General features: G+C 46.6%; 1 pseudogene; it reads left to right on the forward strand.

Annotated features, from left to right (window-relative positions):
* The first annotated feature begins 1,478 nt into the window (after positions 1-1,478).
* On the forward strand, positions 1,479-3,309 carry LOC100347846 (large ribosomal subunit protein mL40 pseudogene; annotated as a pseudogene).
* The last annotated feature ends 3,701 nt before the right edge of the window (positions 3,310-7,010 follow it).

Here is a 7,010-nt window from a genome sequence, read left to right on the forward strand (position 1 = left end):
ACCTAGGGCTATGCTTCTTAGGGTTGGCTAGTAATGGCTGTGGTGACAGGGGTGGTTGGTCACATGTCTCTCAGAACTGGACTTGTTCACATAGATGTAAGTAAATTTTCCAGAGAAGTTCCAGCATGCAGATACTTTGGATGTGTCTGATTGTGTCATGCATACTAATGGCCTGATTGTGTCATGCTTACTAATGGCCCTGCAGGTTAAAGCAAATTTGATGGCCACCTCTGGGTTCAAGGATCTACAATACATCTTTCAAGGACATGAATGCTGGGAGGGGAAAAATTTGATGTCTTCTTTCTAATCTACACACTGTGCTATTGACTCACTGGAACCTCATTATAGTAAACAGAAATCAGTAACAACTGGTATAAGCTTTAGATTCCACTTCACTGTAGGATTGGGTGTTCATTTATTCCTTCATGGCAATTTAGTCATTTTAAGGAAGTCTGCATCAAATATAAGAAGAGTAACTTGTTTTTAGGGGTTCGAAACAGTTTGACAGCAGCAAAATGTACACCTATGACCATTCACTTGCTTTGGAGTTCAGAACTCTTTCTGACTAGCCTAATGTGGAAAGCATTAATAAAGCGTGTTTGTCAGTTTCCTTTTTCTTTCAGTTGCTATTATTATACCATATTGTGGGCTGTTCTCTCCTCTCACTTCTCAGACATGAAATGTAGTGCAAAATGTGCTTTCTTCTTTTTAAACATTTTTAAAGCTTCAGTAGAAGAATCAAAGCCTCATAGGGTATATGCTGTCCCCTGAGTATTTAAGTTTTTACAAGTCAGAACTTTCCATCTCTAAATTTCCCGCATGGATCCTAATTTGTCCTTGAAACCCCCACCCCCACCCTCTGCAACACACGATGGGATTTTGATGCTTTTACTGTCAGTGAACTTTAAAAATATATCTTCTAATTTTGCACTTAAGGTCTCTGATTGCCTTTCCTTCTTGCAATTTATGTTTCTTTAATGGCTTGTGAGTTAGCTCTTAAATTTAGAAATCAAGCAAAGACTAAGCTTTGGCAGAGAATACTATGGAGTGAGAGAACCTTGATTTTCTCCAGATATCTGGAGGCTCTGAGCTCCTACCTAGGGGTGGGTTGGTGACCATGTTGAACTGAAGATCAGAAGGGGAACACCACCTTCCAGTGCACATACCACTATGGATACTAGATGAAGGGATTCATAATGCTTTTACCTCACTCCTTTGAATACCAGTTCTGGAGAAAAAAATTGTCTTAGTTCACTTTGGCTGCTGTAACAAATTCCACAGACTTAGTGGCTAAAACCACAAACATTTATTTTCTCACCGTTTGGGATGCTGGAAGTCTGAGATCAGGGTGTCAGCATGGTTGGGTTCTTGTGAGGGCTCTCTGGCTTGTAGACAGCCACCTTCTCACTTTGTGCACATTTGGTTGGGGGAAGCCTGGAGGGGTGAATCTCTTCTTATAAGACCATTATTCCCAGGAGGGGCATGGCCGCCGCCGCCGCGGCGCTGCATAGGGCCGCGCGGGCTCTGTGCCCGCCGAGCGGACCTCTGGGAGTTTGGCGGACCCAGATTCGAGACACCCACCAGCGGGCTTCTTTGTTTTCTTTCTAGGAGCTCCTTCCCACGAGGGCGGAACCCCTGCGAGAGAAGAAGAAGGTTGATCCCAAAAAAAACCAGGCAGTAAAGGAACGCTTGAAAAAGAGGATCCGGAAGCTGGAAAAAGCTACCCAAGAGCTGATTCCCATCGAAGATTTATCACCGCCGTGAAGCTGTTGGATAAAGCCAGACAACGGCCACAGGTGGAGCTGTCATTTGAGGAGAGCGAGCCCTGCTGAAGAGGTGGTCCCTGTACAAGCAGCGAGAGCACGAGAGGGAGAGGGACGCCATCAGGGCCCTGGTGGCAGCCAGCAGGAGGCCCTGCAGGAGCTGCAGCTCGAGTCCCCGGAGCTCTACAGTGAGGCCATCAAGCGGGACCCTGGCCTGTTCCCCTTTGAGAAGGAAGGGCCACATTACACACCACCAGTCGCCGACTACCAGCCCCCAGAAGGCAGGTACAATGACATCACCAAGGTGTACACACAAGTAGAGTTCAAGAGATAGAGCTGCAGGCACGTTGCCCCACCCCGGGGTCAGAATGATCCGGTTCCGGGTCTGTTTTCCACAGGATCAGGTGTGCTGCTAATAAAGAAGAGTTCAATCAGAAAAAAACAACAACACATTATTCCCATCATGAGGACCCTGCCCTCATGACCTCATCTATATCGATTCATTGCCTGAAGGCCCTGACTCCAAATAACATTCCATTGGGTATTAGGGCTTCCATACAGGAATTTTTGGAAGGACACAAACATTCAGCCCGTAACAGAAGTGTGGATCTGGGGAAACAGGTAGGGAGGTATCAGAGCTCCTGGGGCCTGAGAATCTTCATTTCTTAGAAACACAATTTGTTCCTGGTTCCCATCTTCCATCATCATTCAGGTGCCCAAGCCCAGCCTCAGCACCCTCCAGACTGCAGGGCCCTCCTGCCCAGAACTTCTGTCCATGTGCTCCTTTATCACAGCGCCATAGGACAGCCCCCAGAGCCCCAGGGAGGTTGGAGGCCATGCTGAGCACAAGGGGCTCTCTGGACTCCTCAGTACCTGTGGGGACACCTTATTGCTTATGTCACTGTGGCAGACTGAATTCTCCAAGAGGCCTGATCTTTGGATGGTCTTCACCATTCTCACACTTCTCTGCCTATGCCGCTCTGCCAGTAAGAGGTGGAGTCTGTCCCTACCCCATGAACCTCAGTGGACTTTTGTGACTGCTTCCACGATGAAGGATGGAGAAAGCAATGTTACGTGGCTTCTAAGGCTAGATCATAAAACTGCTCTAGGTTTCCATGCTAGTCTCCTGGGATGCTCACTCTTGGAACTAGCTGTCATGCTTTTAGGCAATCCAAAATCGCCCATGTAAAGAGATCATGTGGAGAGGCCAGAGGGAGATGTTCTGGGTGACAGCCCAGCTGAGGTTCCAGCTCTTAAAACAAAATTTTGTGAGAGGCCATTCGTTTGGACTGGGCTCCCATGTTCAGCACCTGTGGACCAAACCAACAGAGTAGAACCACAGTAACTGATCTTTAATTGGTTACAGGAGGCCCTGTAGTAATTAGGCTGTAACCAATTGGCAGATTGATTGACTAAGTTCCAGCCAATTAAAGTTGTACTCACATTGTTGGTTGGAGTTGTCAGGACCTTTTGTGGTTTGGGGAGGTTCCTGATTTGTGAATCATGTTTTGCCTTTTTTTTTTCTAAAATAAACTCCTAAATTTAATTGGTCTAGCGAGTTTTCCTTTTGATATAGCAGATTATCACATCACCCTCAGCTTTTGGGTGATGCCAGCTGAGAATCTAGATATTGAGGAGCAGAGAAAAGCTCTCTTTATTGTCTTCTATCCAAATAGACTCCATGAGCCTACTAAAATGATTGTTTTATACCTCCCCACGAATTGGGGAGATTTGCGATACAGCAATGGTGTCTGGAGCAGGAATCCTCCCCTGGGGTCTACAGTCTGAAGAAAAGGCACAGTTCTCACCTCGAGGAGCCACATTACAAGTAGGTGGACCAACTGTCCTGGTAGGCTGGGACTGAGGGGCTTCCTGGACTGAACAGCTCGCAGTGCTAAAGTCGGGAAAGTTCCAGAAACCTGGGGCAAGTTGGTGCATGGGTCAGTTTTTGTTTACTACAACAAAACGCCTGAAACTGGCTACTCTATAAGGAAAAGCGGTTTATTCTGGCTCCAGGTTCGGCAATGCAAGGTCCGGGGGCCTCGTGCAGTGACAGTTTTCTGCTGGCAGTATCCTAAGGCAGTGCGGAGCATCACATGGTAAGAGACAGGGAACACGCATGTCTGGCTGTACTCTCTCTCCTTGTAAGGGCCACCAGAATTCAGTCCTGGGGACTTCACCCTAATGACCTCCCAAAGGCCCCACCTCTAAACACCACAACTGGATTAGGTTTCCATCCTGTTAGTCCTGTTAACACCAACATTTGGGGAACAGAACTCCTGCATGAGTTTGGGAGAAATAAATATTTAAACCATAGCACTTGGTCATCTTAATTGATAGTTAAGTCCCTCTAGGAAGTCATGATCAGTGCAGTACAAGAGTCAAGAGTCTTTCCAGGGACTGGGGGATTTTAAAATACACAAAAATGGGTTTATTTCATTAATGGGAAATAGTTTTTCTCCCTGGGGGCTGAGAGCCAGGACTGGAAATCGGGGAAGGATGGGGATTTAATGTATTTATTCATGTGTGCTAAGGGCGTCTGTCACACGACTGGACTTGTTGTATGCTGCCCACTTCACAACTTCACAGGAAGTTGTTATTCGCCTGAGCAGGGTCTGGACTAGAATGAGGCGCGGGAGACTCTCACCTCGGGTGCAAAATTTAAGTGGAACAGCGTTCAAGACCCACGACATTTTTAATGCAAGATAAAGAAAATTGATCTCTGTAAAAAATAAGAATGGGAAAGGAAAAGGGAAGAGGAAGAAAAGGGGGAGTATGGGTAGGAGGCGGGGTGGGGAAGAGAATCATCATGTTCTCAAATCTGTATGTATTAAATGCATGAAGTATTTCTTAAACAAAATTTAAAAAATGCCAAAAAAAATTGGCAAACTACAGTCTACATGCCAGCCTTGTGTTTTTGTCAGTAAAGAACCAGGCAGGGTCAGGATTAGGGTGAGGAAAGGATGCAGCCTCTCTTTATTTCAAATATCTTTTTCAAATTTTTTTTTCCACCATGGATTTTTGTTTTCCTGGCGCTAATCTTGATTTTTAAAGCAGTGTGTCAAGATGGTAATGATCTCAATTGCTGAGATTGTTCATGTTCCCTTAAATGTTGAGCCTGACGCGAGTACCTTCCGTGCCTCACCCTGATCTTGAACTTGTGATTTGAGGAAGACCTTAAGGAAGCCGATTGCTTTGAGAAGGTGGGTGGCACAAGGCTTGTTTTCATGTTGTTTAGCAAGGAGCTCAGCTCTGCTCTTCCTCAGCGCAGTGAACCCTCAGAGGGCCTCAGACCTCCTTCGCAGGTGCCTTGAATCTCTCCCCAGCTTCTGTGGTCTTTGCTGCTAATGACCTGCACCTGCAACCCTCTGCAGAGGGTTTACGGCCTCTGAAGGTTTATACCCTGGAGTGATTCTTAGCCAAACACAGACAGGTGTGGAATTAAAATGGCCCAGCTTGCTTGTCTCCAGATCTATCAAACCCTAAAGAGCAATTTTTGTCTCAGAACTCCCTGCAGGATCAGCTGAGGCTGGGACATCACCTAAACTCAGCTTCGGCTTCTTCCCTCATTCTTCCCATCACTGCCTCCTGGGAACATTTCCTTTGTCAATCACTCAGCTCTCAGCCCCCATCTCAGAGGCTGCTTCTAGGAGAAGCCCACAACCCTACAAAACGTCAGGGCTCAAACTTAGAAGCCCAGTGACACTCTTGTTTTTCAGGCTCTGCCTATAAAATTGGGTTTCCTTAGCAACTGTACTCATCACGATGGCAACTGCGAGTTTTGGTTACCAAGGCAAAGTGGAGACTTTCTGAAAAGAGAGGTCTGTGTGCATCGCTCATCTTGGTGTCTTGTCTTCTCAATTTACCTTTTCTCTCCACGGCAGTTGGGTATGGCCTGTAGGGTTCTTTGCTTCTCTTAAAATGGTTGCTTTCAGCTGCTGTTAATCTCTGGGGTGATGCCAAGATGTAAAATGGAACCCCCCCACCCCAGGGTCAGTTGCTGTGCCCAGGCAGGGGGGTGGTGTAATTGCAGTCCCTCAATCTCTGAAACTTTAGCACAATTTCAAAATGATGTTTCAATGAGTGTTGTAGCTGCCTCTGTCAGGTATATATAAATTTTTTTTTTAAATTCAAAAGGACATATACAAAGCAGCTAGTTCTTTGCATAAGGCTTTGTCCTTTGATGGTAACTGTTTTTGTTTTCTTCTGAATGTCTCTCGCTCTTCAGGGCTGACACTGTGTGGTCTCCTGCCAGCTGAGGCAGCGTTGTCTGGTGGGGAGGCCTGGTGGGCAGGCAGGTGCCCTCTTGCCCTTCTGTCCACTGCCTACTGGTTTCTCCGGAGAGCAGTGAGGGGGTCAGTGTGGAGAGAATGGAAGCACCTTGCTGGCGTTGTTTTAAAAAGCAACTCATAACACAAAACCCTCTATTATTCTAAAAAGCCTTTCTTGTTCCTGGTCCGCTCTCTGTTTCCATGGAAATGCAGCTAGTCCCCAGCCCCAAAGTCAATGGCTGCGGTGGTTGGATATTGTTCTTTGTTCCCTACTCCATGGAAGAAAAACACCTTGATTTCGATGGATGTGTCTTCTTTGTTAATGGACAAGGTGCTGTCATTAGGAAGACTCCCAGGCAGAGAGGAAGGTATCCACTCTCTGGAGAAAGACCTTCTTCTTCCTTGTTGTCCCTGAGCTCATGAATTACTGCATCTGGGGGAGCAGACCTGGGTGGGGGAGGAGTTGGTCCAGTCTTCCTGACCTCCGACTTCAGCCTGCAGCCTCAGTACTGGAGGGGCTCCCCAGCCCCACATCCAGCCCTAGCTGTTTGGCTGGTTGTCTCCTTGGGGAAGAAGGAATTCCAAGTGGATCCAGGTTAAGGCAGAGTCACTTGGTGCTGCAGTTGTGGACACTTTTATCAACATGGTGTTCCCGTCTTTGAGCCTTTGTGGACTTGCTGTTGATGGCTGGCACCTGTGACCAGAGGATTGTCCCTGGTCACAGATATCACATTCTCTGTACAGAGTTGGGGGCAGTGGTGTGGTGGTAAATGTTCAACAACTGGCTCTGTAAATACTCCTGGCGTCTGGTTTGTAGTACTAACCATTTTCCATGGTATACATACTGGGATCCTTCAGACAGTTCTTGGAAAAGATGGGAGCAAACGAGTAGTTTATTTTTGTGCATATTGAAATGTATGAATAATTTTCATATCATACACATTTTCCACACACACATCACACATCCACTAAAGCT

This window comes from Oryctolagus cuniculus, chromosome X (genome assembly GCF_964237555.1).
Source record: "Oryctolagus cuniculus chromosome X, mOryCun1.1, whole genome shotgun sequence".
Taxonomy (NCBI): Eukaryota; Metazoa; Chordata; class Mammalia; order Lagomorpha; family Leporidae; genus Oryctolagus; species Oryctolagus cuniculus.